We start from the raw sequence: 14,335 nt of genomic DNA, 5'->3' as shown, positions 1-14,335 counted from the left end.
CTCGCTTACACATTAAAGCTTCAGTTCGATATAAATTGTTAACCTCGTAGTCACTAGGCATGGAAGAAGTCAACCTGAGAAATTTGTCCATAAAAGGGGGGGTTTGTCTTTAGAAAGGGTTGGGTGAACAGTCTTTGCTATAGGTTTGCTCCCTATAGGTGAGGATTCGATTCCTCAAGGATGACATAGCGTAAAAGTCGCCGATCAAAAAGAAATTGAACTATAAGGCAAGTTTTGGTTTAGGTTTGGTTATTCGGAGTGTTCCTTTTGATTATGAATGTTATTGTGAAATTGACGATTGAACCCTTAATTGTGATAAGCAAAGGTTGCACTATACACCCATGGATCTTAATGTTCAAAAGTTTTCTAATTGATGAATTAATACTTTGAACTTGATTATGAATTTTACTGTGCGCCTGAATCTAGGAGAAAGTAATGCCCAACATTCATGAATCTTAAAATTTTAGTATCTAAATTATTTTTCAAAAATCACTCGAGTTTATAGAAATTATCTTATAATTCTCAACTTATTTTTTGCATACTTTGGTCGGGACTAGAAAAATGTTGGTTGGGGGTTGTGTTGAGGGTCAAATATTGCATATTAGACCCCAATTATTACTTGATTTTGCAAATATGATACTGTTTAATACCCTGTTTTAATCATGTTTGTGATGTAAGGTGTATTTAAGAGCCTAGACTGAAAAATGGTACTAAAAGCGTGGATTTGACGCTCTGAAGTCACCAAGGTAAGGGACGGACTCTAGGGGATTGAGATTGAAGAAGTTACATGCCAGAGATTCAAAAAAATCAGGCAACTCACGTTAAACGGGCCTGAAAATCGTCCAGAATGCAAGATTACAGGGTTCCCACTATTCGTTCGGCTCGAAACTTTATATATAGTCTGAGGACCATAAATTAACCGTACAAATAAAATTTCAGCCATTGGATCATTGTGGAAGTGGCCCAACAAACAGATAAGCCCATAATTCCCTAATCTGAGGCCCACCTAATATCTAGATATGCTTCAATTTTGGTATCAACCCCTTAAAAAGCGTGAAAAAATGAATGGACGGAGAAGATTTTGCAAATACATCACAAAGTACCCCACATGTACATTACGTGTACATGGTGTATACGTGTACTGGTTGTGCACTGGATGGTCAGCCCGGTCAAAGACAAGGTTAAATTCCTTGCCGCTGCGTTCTTAAATTCCTCGTCTTTGACTGGAAATCCATGCCGTACATTAAATTCCATTCGAAAAACCTGTCAGGGATGGTCGATTTGGATCGGTTTCGGTGTGGCCCACAAGGTTTTTCATACTGTCATCTGTCCTACGTTTGGACGGTTGAAATCTGATACACGTTGTCTCCTAAAATTCTGTCACCTGGTCTTTAGTAAGACAAACCTTGTAGTTCTAATGGACAGTCTAGATCATCCTGGAACGACATAAAGCAAACTTGAATCCACTTCAATCTTGAAAGAGTGGCCTAAATCGACGCCACAAAGCTAATGGACAGACCTGATTCTTCAGAAAACACAGAATATGGGCCCCACCAAGCGTCAAACGTAAGATGTCTTTTCTCCTGCGCACGCAGTCTGCTGCGTAAAGAGTTTCCGCAGGAAGTCTCCACCGCCTTTATGCATAAAGAAGGTCGGCGACCGACTTAGCATCCCCTTCTTTTGCCTATAAAAAGAGAAGAGGAGAGAGAGAGAGAAGGAGCAGCCAGATAGTGGGTAGCCGTGAAGGCATGGTGGGTGGTTGTGGACATGAACGAGAAGCAAGATACAGAGGGAGCTTAGGATGGCCAGATTTTCTCAATCTTTTCCTATTTATTTTGTTATGTTCTCTGAGACTTTAGCATGATCATGTCAGGTTAAACCTCTTAGCTAGGGCTAAGAGGTGAAGCTTGTAGTGTGATGGATGGTTTTCTGTGCTTTAATTCATATCTTTGTTGAATTCTTTTAGATTCTAGTTTGATTATGAATGTATACTTTTAGTTTTTAATAGTTTGTTGTGACTTAAATTACAATGGATCTGCGATAGCTTTAAGTATGTTCTTCCCACTATTGAATTGTGAAATTAGTAGGACATGTTGTTGACCATCGTCCCATGGGCATGGTAGAGTGACGGAATCCTTCCTAACTTTCACAATTCTCTTATGATAGGCTGTGAGATTGGTAAATTGCTGTTATTTGCTATAGTCTCCTGGGCATGGTTAGGTGACGGGATCACTTCCAAATCTTCACCACTTTTATTTATTGATGATTAGATTCATGAGAAGTTCAGGGATCTGACAAATCTTTTCTTACCAATTAGATAGGATAGGACTCTGATTCCAGTTGTTTCCTTAAATCATTACAAGGTGGCTTCCCTGATCTCTACAAGTGGATCCTCATCACCCTAGTTTCTCACCTTTGAATTTTCTAAGTTTTAGTTTAATATTTCACCATTACTCTCTTAAAAGCCTCTGATTTAGATTCCATCTTCACCTAGTTCTAGTTCAAGTTACTTTTAAGTTACATACAAGGTTCAGTCCCTGTGGATTCGACCTCGGTCTTACCGAGATTATTACTACATCGCAACCCTATACTTGGGGTGTGAACAGAATGCTTCTGTTATTACTATATATTCCGCTTCGGTTGTCAAAAGAGTAACCACAGAATTAAGTTTTGATATCTAATTAATCGTTCAACCCGCTAACACAATTAAGTAATCGAAAGTTGACCTTCTATTATCCACATTACCGGTATAATCTGCATCCATATATCATACAAGTTTTTCCTTATATTTTTCGAATGTCAATATGTAGTCTGTCGTACCTCATATGTAACGAAGTAACCATTTCACTTCTTCCTAGTATTGCTTATCGAAGTTTGACATATATCTACTCACAACACCCACCACATGTGAAATATTCAGTCTGATATAGACCTTGATAAAAAGAGACTGTCAACCGCGATCGAATAGGACACATGAGATACATACAACTTTTCTTCTTTTGACGCAAGACATTACTTCGAAAAAAGCTAAAAGTGAGCAGTGTAAGGTGTGATAACAGGTTTAGTATTTTCAAGTTTGAACTTCACTAAGACCTTCTTAAGATACTCTTCTTGAGATAACTATAGCCTGCTAATGTCCCTGTCTTTGTGTAAAACAATGTTGAGAATCCTTTTTGTAACCTCCAAATCTTTCATTTCGAATGTCCTGTATAACTGAGCATTTAATATATTGATTTCAAACATATTATAACTGACGATAAGCATATCATCAACATACAACATCAGAATAATGAATTCATTGTCACTCGGTGATATAAAATATACACAATGATTAAATTTACTTTCGATAAACTGTTGGTTCAATAGGAAAGAATCAAATTTCTTGTACCACTGTTTAAGCGATTGTTTCAGGCCATACAATGACCTCTTTAACCTAGAAACCTTATTTTTTACTCCCTGGTAAGCCGTGTTTACCACCTCAGTCCATAGCCCATTGCCAAATCTAGCATTATTTTAAATACTTTGAGATTTTTCCAATAGAGTCTAATTCATATGTTCAGTCACACCATCCTGCTCTGGTGTATGCCTCATGATTTCATTATTCTTGCAATACTAATTAAACTCCCCGTAAGTAAATTCTCCGGCATTGTCTGTCATTAGAATTTTCAAATTCTATCGTGTCTGCTTTTCGAGCATTGCCTTCCATACTTTGAAAGTAACCAAAATATTAAATTTATGTTTTATGAAATAAACTCATATATTTCTAGAGAAGTCGTCAATGAATGTGACAAAGAATGATGACTCTCTTTTAGAAACAATGGGCGACAATCTCCATAAATTCGAGTATATATAATTAAGTTGTCATTTACTAACATGTTTCTCAGTTTTAAAGTTCAACCTTTATTGTTTTTCATATATACAGTGCTCACATATATTTAAATCAAAACTTTTAAAAGGCTCAAAGCTCAAAATCCTTTTATCATATGCTCTCATGTTTTGCTCTCTCACATTAACCCTAATCATCTATTACAAAGGCTTGTATAGACTTTTATCTAATTTGAAACAAGACCTACACTTACACAGAACTTGGGCACACTTACACGTTGATCCAATTAGACCTTCAATCAGTCGAGATATTAATAGAGACTATCGGTCAACCGAAACAAATTAATTTTGGCCGACTAGAAGCATCAAAATATTATTCGGTTGACCTACGAATTCCTCAATCGATCAAACAACACTGCATTAGATTAAAAGCACTCGATAAACATAAATAACCCAATCATGTTTAAAGTTGGACACAAAATAATCAAAAAAATGTATCCTACGCATGAAAGTTATACACCCAGTATTCAGTGATTGGACTGGCTTTGGAGTACCTTCAGTCTCGTATTCAATTTAGGTCGTGCTATGTTAGGTCATTAGGTTAGGTTGGCCAAGCCAAGCCTGGTTATAAATGGTTAGGGCTCGAGCAGACCCTAATCAGACCTGAACCCAACCTATTGCACCTGTAGCAGAAAGGTTTTAAAGTAATGTGCAGGTTCTAAATTTGAACCCCATCGTTAATGTGACAAGCCCGACCGTGGGATGGCCTGTGCACCAAAAACTCTACTGAGAGGTTTGCTAATGCCACATGGGCCATGGCAGCAAGTCTCACAACATGACGCAATGTGACATTTCAGCTTTCCACCAGATGAGAAACATGTTTTAGAACTTCCGACATAAAATCAAGCAATTTCCAACCGCAGGTGGGCCCCAAGATATGAAAACAAATGAACGGCTAGAGAGAACGTCTGTAATTGTCAAGTTACTTTGTCCATTATCACCCATTTAAAGACTGAAATTATCAGAATTTTAGGCACAAGATACTCGCACAAACGTGTTTGATGTTTGCTTGTGCGGACATTTACAGATGTATGGCTCTTGAGGCATGTCTCATTACCAGACCCCTCATTGGATTGGGATATCTTATCCGTACAACATCTGACCATTTATTTGGATTGCATTGAACCATTGCTCTATGCTTTGAACCGTCTATTGATTGCCAATTGAAAACGCCCATAGTGGGGACTTTGGGGGACGTGCCGTCATCAGCGGGGCCACTAAGACGACGCCCCTTGCGGGCGCGGATTAGATGCTGACAAGGTCAGTAGCCAAATCGCTACTGAAGTGACGTCACCAAGCTCTGTGGACCCCACCATGATGCATGTGTTGTATCCATACCGTCCATCCATTTGGAGAGATCTTTTTATGGCATGAGAAAAATAATGATATAGATCTAAAGTTCAAGTGGACCCCAGGTAAAAAACAATGGGGATGGTGACATCCACCGTTCAAAACTTCTTAGGAGCCACAGAAGTTTCCGATCAAGCTTATATATATTTTTTTCACTTCATCTATCTCTATGTTAACTTATGAATAGGTTGGATCTAAAAAATACAATATGGTGGGCCCTATAAATGTTTCAACGGTGGGTGTGACTGATCCCACGGTTTTCCGTGGTGGGTCCACTTGAACATTAGATCCATCTCATTCTTTTTTTCATGCCATAAAACGATCTCTACAAATGGTGGGACAGTATGGATATAATACATGCATCATGGTGGGGTCCACAGAACTTGGTGACGTCACTTCAGTAGCCATTTGGCTACTTACCTTGTCAGTATCTAATCGGCGCCCGCCTCTTGCATGCATTCATTCAGACTTTTCGGCCGAGGCATTGTATATTACCTGGCCATTTGCGTCCGTTACGTATTAAATCAATTCAGACCTGTTCCAATCATGGCCCTATCATGGATGGACGCAGCTTCGGTGGATCCCTGTGGGCCCATGTTATGTATGTGCCTTGCATTCATGCATTCACCAAGTCGACTATGATCCAAAAATAAAGTAGATACAAATCTCAAGTAGTTCATACCACAGAAAACAATGGTGAATCGGTGATTGACCATTAAAAACTTTCCCCGTGGGCTATGAAAGTTGTGGATAAAGCTGATATTTGTGTGGTCGTTTCATCCATGTCTTAGTAAGGTTAGACGGCAAATAAACAATCCAACAGCTACCAAGAATTTTTATCGGTGGGTATTCAATCACCACTATTTCCTATGGTATGGTCCACCTGATATTGGGATCGGCTTCATTTTTGGAATAATTCTCTTTCTTTAAAATGAGCAATTAAAACAGATAGATGGAGTAGATGTAAGGCACACACTTCAGGGTGGGCCGCATGGTCAGAGATCTACAGACCTTGGAGAGCTGATTGCATGTGCCCCGGGTATCTCCAGAGAAGTTTACAGAGATGTCCCTGACAAATCTACTCCGTCCATCCATTTTTTAAAAACCACAATAGCATGGGTGTTACCACCTGAAATTCTTGGGATTGAATGCACGGGGTGAGAGAAGTTTCGTAACATGATGAAATTTGTGGCTGTGAGTGGTAATAACCATATGAATGGCTTTCATGGCAAATAAGCATCATGGTCATCTCCAGTAAGGTTTCCATGGTGAACGTTTCCGTTCCCACTGTTTCATTTGTTGTAACCCACCTGAGTTTTGGATATGCCTAATTTTTAGCATGCCATCCTATTGTGTTCTTTAAAAACAGATGGACGGAGTGGATTTGTAACCGACATCTCTGTGGGCCCCACACAGCCCCAGGCACAGTTATATCCCTGTGACTGGGGGCACGTGCAACTTGATGGATCCCCGCGTGCATCATGGACGGGGCATGGTCCAAAGATACGCATTGATCGAGCAGATCATGAATTAGCTGGGGAAACGGATTGGCCACTCCCCCTTCACCGGCCAATGGCTGGTGGTCGGTGCTCCGTGGGCCCCACCATGATGTGTGTTTCATCCATGCTGTCCATCTATTTTTCTAAATCATTTTATGTATAACATAAAAATTTTGGTATCTTAAGCGGATCACATTACAGTAAAAAGGTGTTGAATGAACGTTGACCACTAAAAAAATTTTGGGGGCCATAAAAGTTTTGGATCAAGCTGATTTTTGTTTTTTCGCTTCATCTGGGTCTGTATGACCTAATCAACAGATTTGATGTCAAATAAACAGTACAGTAGGGCATAGGAGGATTTTAATGGTGGATATCCAATCACCACATGTTTTCCTGTGGTGTGGCCCACCTGAAATTTGTATCTCTCTCATTTTTAGTATCAAGCCATAAAATGATCTGTAAAAATGGATGAACGGAATGGATGAAACAAATACATCATGGTGGGGCCCATAGAGTACCGACCATCAGCCACCGGGTTGGTAGCAGGGGCAGTAGCCAATCCGTTCCCATTAGCTGGACGGGTTCAACAAGGTCTCCCTTAGCTGGCGCCGCTGCTTTGAGAAATGTGCGAAAGCATAAGCTTTTTTGTCGCTTTTTTATTCAATTTTGTTGACTTACCCTTTTGACTTTCTCGTTTTTTAAAAATATAACATTGAATTCAAGTACTCCGCATGAGCAGGAAATCAGTTACTCCACAGGCGTATGGGGAATGGCGTTGATGAATGAAGTGGATCACTAATAACTGAACACAAGTGGGCCCCACCACCTATTTCTAGGAGAGGAAGCTTTGAGAGGTTGGCTCGAATACGTCTCAAAATACTGCAATAGAATATGATATGTCAGAACTTAGCTGTTCGTTCTTTTCGATGGACTAAATGGCTCATGTGATGGGATTCTACGACTGCTCTAATAATCTATTGTATGACCAACCCTTTGAATTTATCATTTTCTAAACAAAATAGCTAAATTTAAAATGATTGAAACAACTGAACTTGTGTGATTTTATTTGTTGTCATACATGTGCATTGTATGTACATTTTGGATTATTAAAAGGGCGAACCAAATCCAAAGGCTAAAGTCACTAAGAAAATGCATTAACATAATACAATTAATTAAATTATACTTTTCAATTTACAAGTCCATTTGTTTATTTTGTGAATTATTTCATAATTAAAAAAAGTGTTATCATTATAATTTTACTACTAATTTTGTTAGTCAAATTAAAAGTTACATATTCAAGTAGTGGCCGTATTTTAATAATAATTTAACATTAAAGTAATGTAAAAATATCATACTATTAAATTAGTAGGCAATTAAAACTAAAAATACCAAAATGTCCAACATTACTATTTAAGGGCCTTTTTTTATTTGCCAGGTCGACCATAATTACCTTGTAGTAATTATTTACTTAGGCAATTACTACATCTTTCTTGGTGTAGATAGTAATCACCTACTTTTTTAGCCATAGAATTGAAGAGGTTGGGAAATAAATGTGGCAACCATTGTAATTTATGTGGCTCATCCACACCGTCCATTGTTATGGTAGTAGAATTTAGGGCATAAGAAAAAAAAAATAAAAAATGAGATGGATTTAAAGCTCAAGTGGACCACACAATAGGAAATAGTGAGAATCGAATGTCAACCGTTAAAAACTTTTAGGCTCCTAAATGTTTTGGATTAAGCCGGTATTTATGTTTTCCCCTTATCTATGTTTGTGTAACCTTATGAGCCAGTTAGATGACAAATAAACATCAATGTGAGCCCAATGAAGAAAGTAACTTTTAACAATTGATGTATTAAGGGCATAATTTCCTTTCGTGTGGGTTACTTGAGCATTGGATTTGCACCGTTTGTTGACTCTTGCTCCAAAGTATTATGGTAAAATGGATGGACGGCATGAATATATTACATACATCATAATAGGGCCCATAAATTTAAGTTAATACTCAACATTTTCAAACAGAGTGAAAAAGTAGTAATTATTAAGGACAAGTGTCCTCTAGATTGTGCGTCACGTTGCCAATAAGATTCTGACTTTAGAATGTGGGATTAAATGGTATTGAATTACATTAGGTGGAATTAACATCATTATTATGTAATGATTATATGTTTGGAAATACTGACCATTCAATCCCATGCTTGGGATTAAGTTCTTCCTAATTTGTGGTTGGACTATGGAATTATGATAAATGGACTAGTTTTCACAATTAATGCTGTTGATGTAGAAATCTGATTAACCTTTATTAGACCGGTAAATAACTGTAACACAAAAGATGACAAAGGAAACCCTGAGTATAGCAGGGGGACCTTCTGAAGCCTAAGTCAATTTTTTTGAGGAATCTGGGTCTAGTCAATTATGGGATTGCATACCTTTCATGGTAAATTAGTCCTCTATTTATAGGCCAATAGTTGATCACGTGGATAAAAATGCTCCCTAAATAATAAGTGTGTGTTTAGCAACCATTTCTCAGTCATTTATTGAGATTCTCGATAATGATAAGGCCGAATGGTCAGGATCTGAAAAAATATGAGGTTGGTGGCCAAGGTTGACCTTAGAATTTAAATTTATAGTCGTTCTGACGACAACCTCCCCGAGTTGGGTGCTTGGTAGGCTGTGGTCGGTTCTTCTTTCAATATCTCTTCAGCCTCTTGTTGAATTCTTGGGTCTTGGTCAAATGTCCGAGCAGCAAAGTCCGGCTGCCTTCCTTTAGGACCTTAATGGTGTCTTGAACGCACTAAAGATGACTATCATCTTCATCTTATCGTATGGTGCAAAGATTTCCTTATAAGTTTTAAGCTATGCAGCCCCACATTTGGCATTGTGCGGGATCATGAATCGGATGACCCTTAGAGGATCTTAGCAAAAGCATGAAAATGGATGACATTGTGGAAGGGCTTAGCTTTATCCTTTCTCGAAGGAGGCAGATGTACTTCCTTCTCTTGGCGGACGTGGCTATCGGGTAAGCATATCTCCTCGCAGTAGATCACTACTATTATCTGACCGTTGAGGAGCTCCTTGGTCAGGATCGACGCCAGCCGACCACATAACGTGCACATATATCCGAGCCAACCTCATCTCTCCGATCAGTCAATTTTTACCCATAACAAACGCCAACCACTCATCTTCGTGGGCAACTCAATTGTCCTATGTAAAAGACGCATATGCATAAACAACAAGGATAAAATGCATGCATCAAAGTGGGCCACATATATAATTGATTTTGAAATTTGTGAGAAATCCAGTTGCAACTATCGTGACCGGATGATATAATATTTGAATTAATTCAATCATTCTCATCATTTTCAAACAACCGTTTGAAATTTAAATTTGTATTTGCCTAAATGCAATTCACACCCCCCCAACCCACGTTCCCAACAGTCACCCCGTTGCCCGAGCATCAAGCATCATACACAGGCTGAGTATGAAATAACTCTCCTTTCTACCAGTAGGGCCTGTGTTTTTAAGTTCCCCAACTGCTAACTGTGGGTCAAAAAAATAATTACATCTCATGTGCAAAAGTCAGATTCATTAAACGGTCTTAACTTTTAATTAATGGGCATGTACATGTTGAATTAGGACCGTTGACTACTTTTCATGTTAAAAGTCGGCAATTAAGGAATCAAATCAGTGTTACTTATGGTATAAGAGACATCTAAGCTGGAATCCATGATTTGACTGGGTATCTGAATTATATATCTTTGTGCCACTAATGTGATTTTTTAGCGCTGCTTATCAAGCATCTGACATTGCCAGAGTATTTAAGTTTTTTTATTCTTGGAACTACCCGCGGTCAGGAGGTGTACTGTTTGAGAACCCACGGCAACCCCATTCCGAAGTTGGTTTACTAAGGTTCTTTGACTTTTTTTGATGGACAATTTATATTCGCTCTTTCTGCCGTATCGCATTCTCAAGACAACCAGGCGTTCCTCATGGGTGCAGGTCCGAATTGCTACGCCTTCGAACTCTGCCAGTCTGCATGCGATCACACATCTCAGTGAGGCATGTGTGAAAGATCCAATCTGTTTATCAGGTGGGACACAATGTTTGCATGTTCACTAACCTAAAAATCAGGATATTAAATTTGTCTGGTCACAGGTGGCCTACAGTGTACAAAACAAGTGGATGGTTGGAAAAAAGTTATCATAGCCATCCTTCTTAAGTGAATAACGGCCTACCTGATGAGGGAAGCTGGCTGATTTTTTATCCAGATCATTTAAACAGTTTGTCAACATGACGGAAATTAGTAGAATCTTGCCAACGTGTGCCATACAGGGAGACGAGCGTGAGCAAGGCTCCACACGCATGTGGGATTGGCAAACTTCTTGTGTTCGCAATCATCATTGATTAAGGACGAAACAAAAGCCTACCGGGCCACCGGCGAAAGTCGCAAGTGACTGCACGGCACAAGATATGGCCGTTCCCAACGTAGACACGCACGATGTTTCCTCATCACATGGGCATTACGGGGCTCTACTCATTGCTCGGTAGAAAACCATGAGTTTCAACACTGAAGTCATAGGTTTGAGAGCCCATGTTACATTTGTGGGTGTGAGTATACGAAAAGAAAAATAATAATAAAATAAAATAAAATAAAAATTAAATTTTTTTTAAAAAAATGTGGGCTATACCGTCTGCATTATTCCACATGGGTGCTCGGCACTAAGATGAGAATGCAGTTTTTTTTTTTTTTTGTATTTTTTTGTTTTTTTATTTTAAGGTTAGGGATCACATGCCCAGATTGATCCAATGAATCCAGGATCCTCTCACAAACATGAAATGATAGAATGTGCCGCGTGTAGAATTCTGATCACATAATCAGCCCAACCAACCCAGATCCATAGCTCAACTGGCAGACTGAGTGGAGATACCTCGTTTCAACACTTGAGGTCTTGGTATCGATCCCTAGCATGGGTGGCTAACATGGAGTGTGTGTACTGAAATGGGTGTGCATTGACAAGCTAACCCACAAAAAAGAAAAAAAGAAAACAAGAAGCCCTTTTCAAATACTCCATACAGCGGATTCCCTGCAGCATCCACCACCAACGACATGGAATGACCATGGGGCTCACCTAATCAGCCCCACCAAGCCCTTTTCAAATAGTAGCACACAGCGGATTCCCTGCAGCCTCCACCACCAACGACACGGAATGACTATGGGGCTCACCATGATGTATGTGTTTCATACGTATTCCATTTTTACTAGATCATTGTGGGCATTATTATTTGAAGTATTCTCCATATCAACAAAATATCAGTCTCCAGCTCAGCGATACTAATAACACTGGGACCCATATTGATAACTTTGGCAGTATAAGAACTTTTGCATATTGCTGATGTATTATTAATATTTTTTACCCTGTAAATTCCAAGAGTTGCTGGTGTTGCCAATGTATTAATATTGTTCAAATTTTCAACTGTGTAATTTCTAGGCGTCGTTTATCCAAATTTTATATCATCAGTGCATCAATGATATTTTGATAACATTGATGATGTATCGATATTGCAAAAGATATATTTATTGAAAAAAAAAATCATTTCATTTTTTTTATGGTTGCATTTGGTTGTAATGTTTAATCTATCAATGATAATATCGTGATATTATTGTTAACATAATATGGGTGATGGTGAAACCATAATATTCCGTTTCCTTTCTACCTGTCAACGATTTCTCAGTGAAATATCCTGTGTTGTCAATATTTTGAAATATCGATGGATGTGTAGATGGAAGGTTGTATGGTTAGATGAATAGATAAGATAGTATAATTGATTTCTTATAACAATATATGCTTTTAGGCCTCCATTAAATAAAAACTTATTATGTCGGCATTGTCTTTTTATTATTTTATTCTTAAATGCATTTTAGTATGTCATGAAATTTCACTAATTTTTAAAAATCATTTTTCCATGTTTCTCTACATTTTTTGTTATTAGCAATAATATCGACGATATTGATATTATTTTCATGTTCCCAACTAGTGAAACTTAGCAATATTGATGCTTCAAATACTAATAGTAGGCATGAGCTTAAAATTTAGATAGATTTAAATCAAAAGTGAACCACACCATAAGAAACAATTGGAATTGAATGCCCACCATTGAAAAGTTCTTGGCGGGCCACAGAAGTTTTGGTTCAAGCTAATATTTGTGTTTTATCTTCATTCAGGTAGATGTCCTCCTGAACAAGTTAAATGGCAAATAAATATCATGGTGAGCCTTAAGAAGGTTTCAACAACGCATCATTATGCCTATTGTTTCCTATACTAGGTCACATGAGCTTTGCATCCACGTGGAGGGTAAAATTGATGGACTCAGTGGATAAAACACACACAATGGACATCGATGTCCCCACCATTTCTTTTGATGGGTCACTTAGAACTTTAGATTTACCTCATTTTTGGCTCATGCACTAAAATAAGCTGGCAAAAATAATGAAGTGAGCGGATTTATAAAGCACCACACCGTGATGAGTCCACAAAGTCAATGATGGTGGGTGCAGCTGGAGTCTGCTTGACTGGACTGGACTGCATATTGCATATGGATGAAATACCTGTAGCTGTTGTTGTTTTTCATAGTAAGAATTTGAAAGTACAGTTCATGTGTTTGTAAAAATGATACGCAAGTGAACTCAACTCAAAGTGTCCCGAGCTACTGACGGAACTGAGCCGAGTTGGCTAATCAAGCTTGAAGACCAAGCCAACCCGATTTTGGAGCTAGGGTCAGCTACTGGCGGAGCTGAGTCGAGCTGTCTGTTCAACTCCCGTACACCTCTACTTAAGATGACTTGAAAAAGATATATCAACACCTTGGGTAAAACTCATACATTGCAGTGGAGCCCATGGACCACCTGCTTGGGGAAGCGGATCGCGTCCTACCCCAGCCATCTCTACCTACGAATAGGCAAATCTGTACAAAGGACCATCGTGATGTATCTATTCATGTACACAGTTTTTGGTTCTTCTTTGATCATTCTTAAGATATGAGCCCAAAAATGGACGGAGTGGATTAAAAATACGTCATGGTGGCCCCACAAACCGTCCGTCTCTAGCTGAGACCCAGTGGGGGTAGCATCCAATCCCCGCCCTCAAAAGACAGGGCATCGGATGATGATTTTCTGGTATGAAAATCAGGCCAGCCCCTCGTAAGGAAGTGAAACAATGTCCAAATCAATGGCAACCAATGGTACGACTCAGTGTATTGTTGTGGACCATGCGATGAGTGGATCGATCGGATCTTCATTGTAGATTATCATTGTGGGGTCCATTCCTTGCACGGTTTGGATATTCCAGGCTGGTGACACTTTTGGCCAGAGAGAAATGGCTATATACGTGTCATCTGCCGTAAAAATGGGGTGTCGAGTAAAACGTGGAGCGAATTAGGTGTTACTCGTCTACACACTAGAGGGTGTTACCCTGACCGCGGGGCCCACCTTGATATAGTTGTTAAATATCCAGGCCGTCCATCAGTTTGCCCAGATCATTTTAGGGCATGTTCCAAAAAATAAATCAGATCCAAATCTCGAGTGGACCACACTACATGAAAC

The sequence above is a fragment of the Magnolia sinica genome, chromosome 18 (genome assembly GCF_029962835.1).
Source record: "Magnolia sinica isolate HGM2019 chromosome 18, MsV1, whole genome shotgun sequence".
NCBI classification, from domain to species: Eukaryota; Viridiplantae; Streptophyta; class Magnoliopsida; order Magnoliales; family Magnoliaceae; genus Magnolia; species Magnolia sinica.
This window is presented reverse-complemented; position numbering follows the sequence as displayed.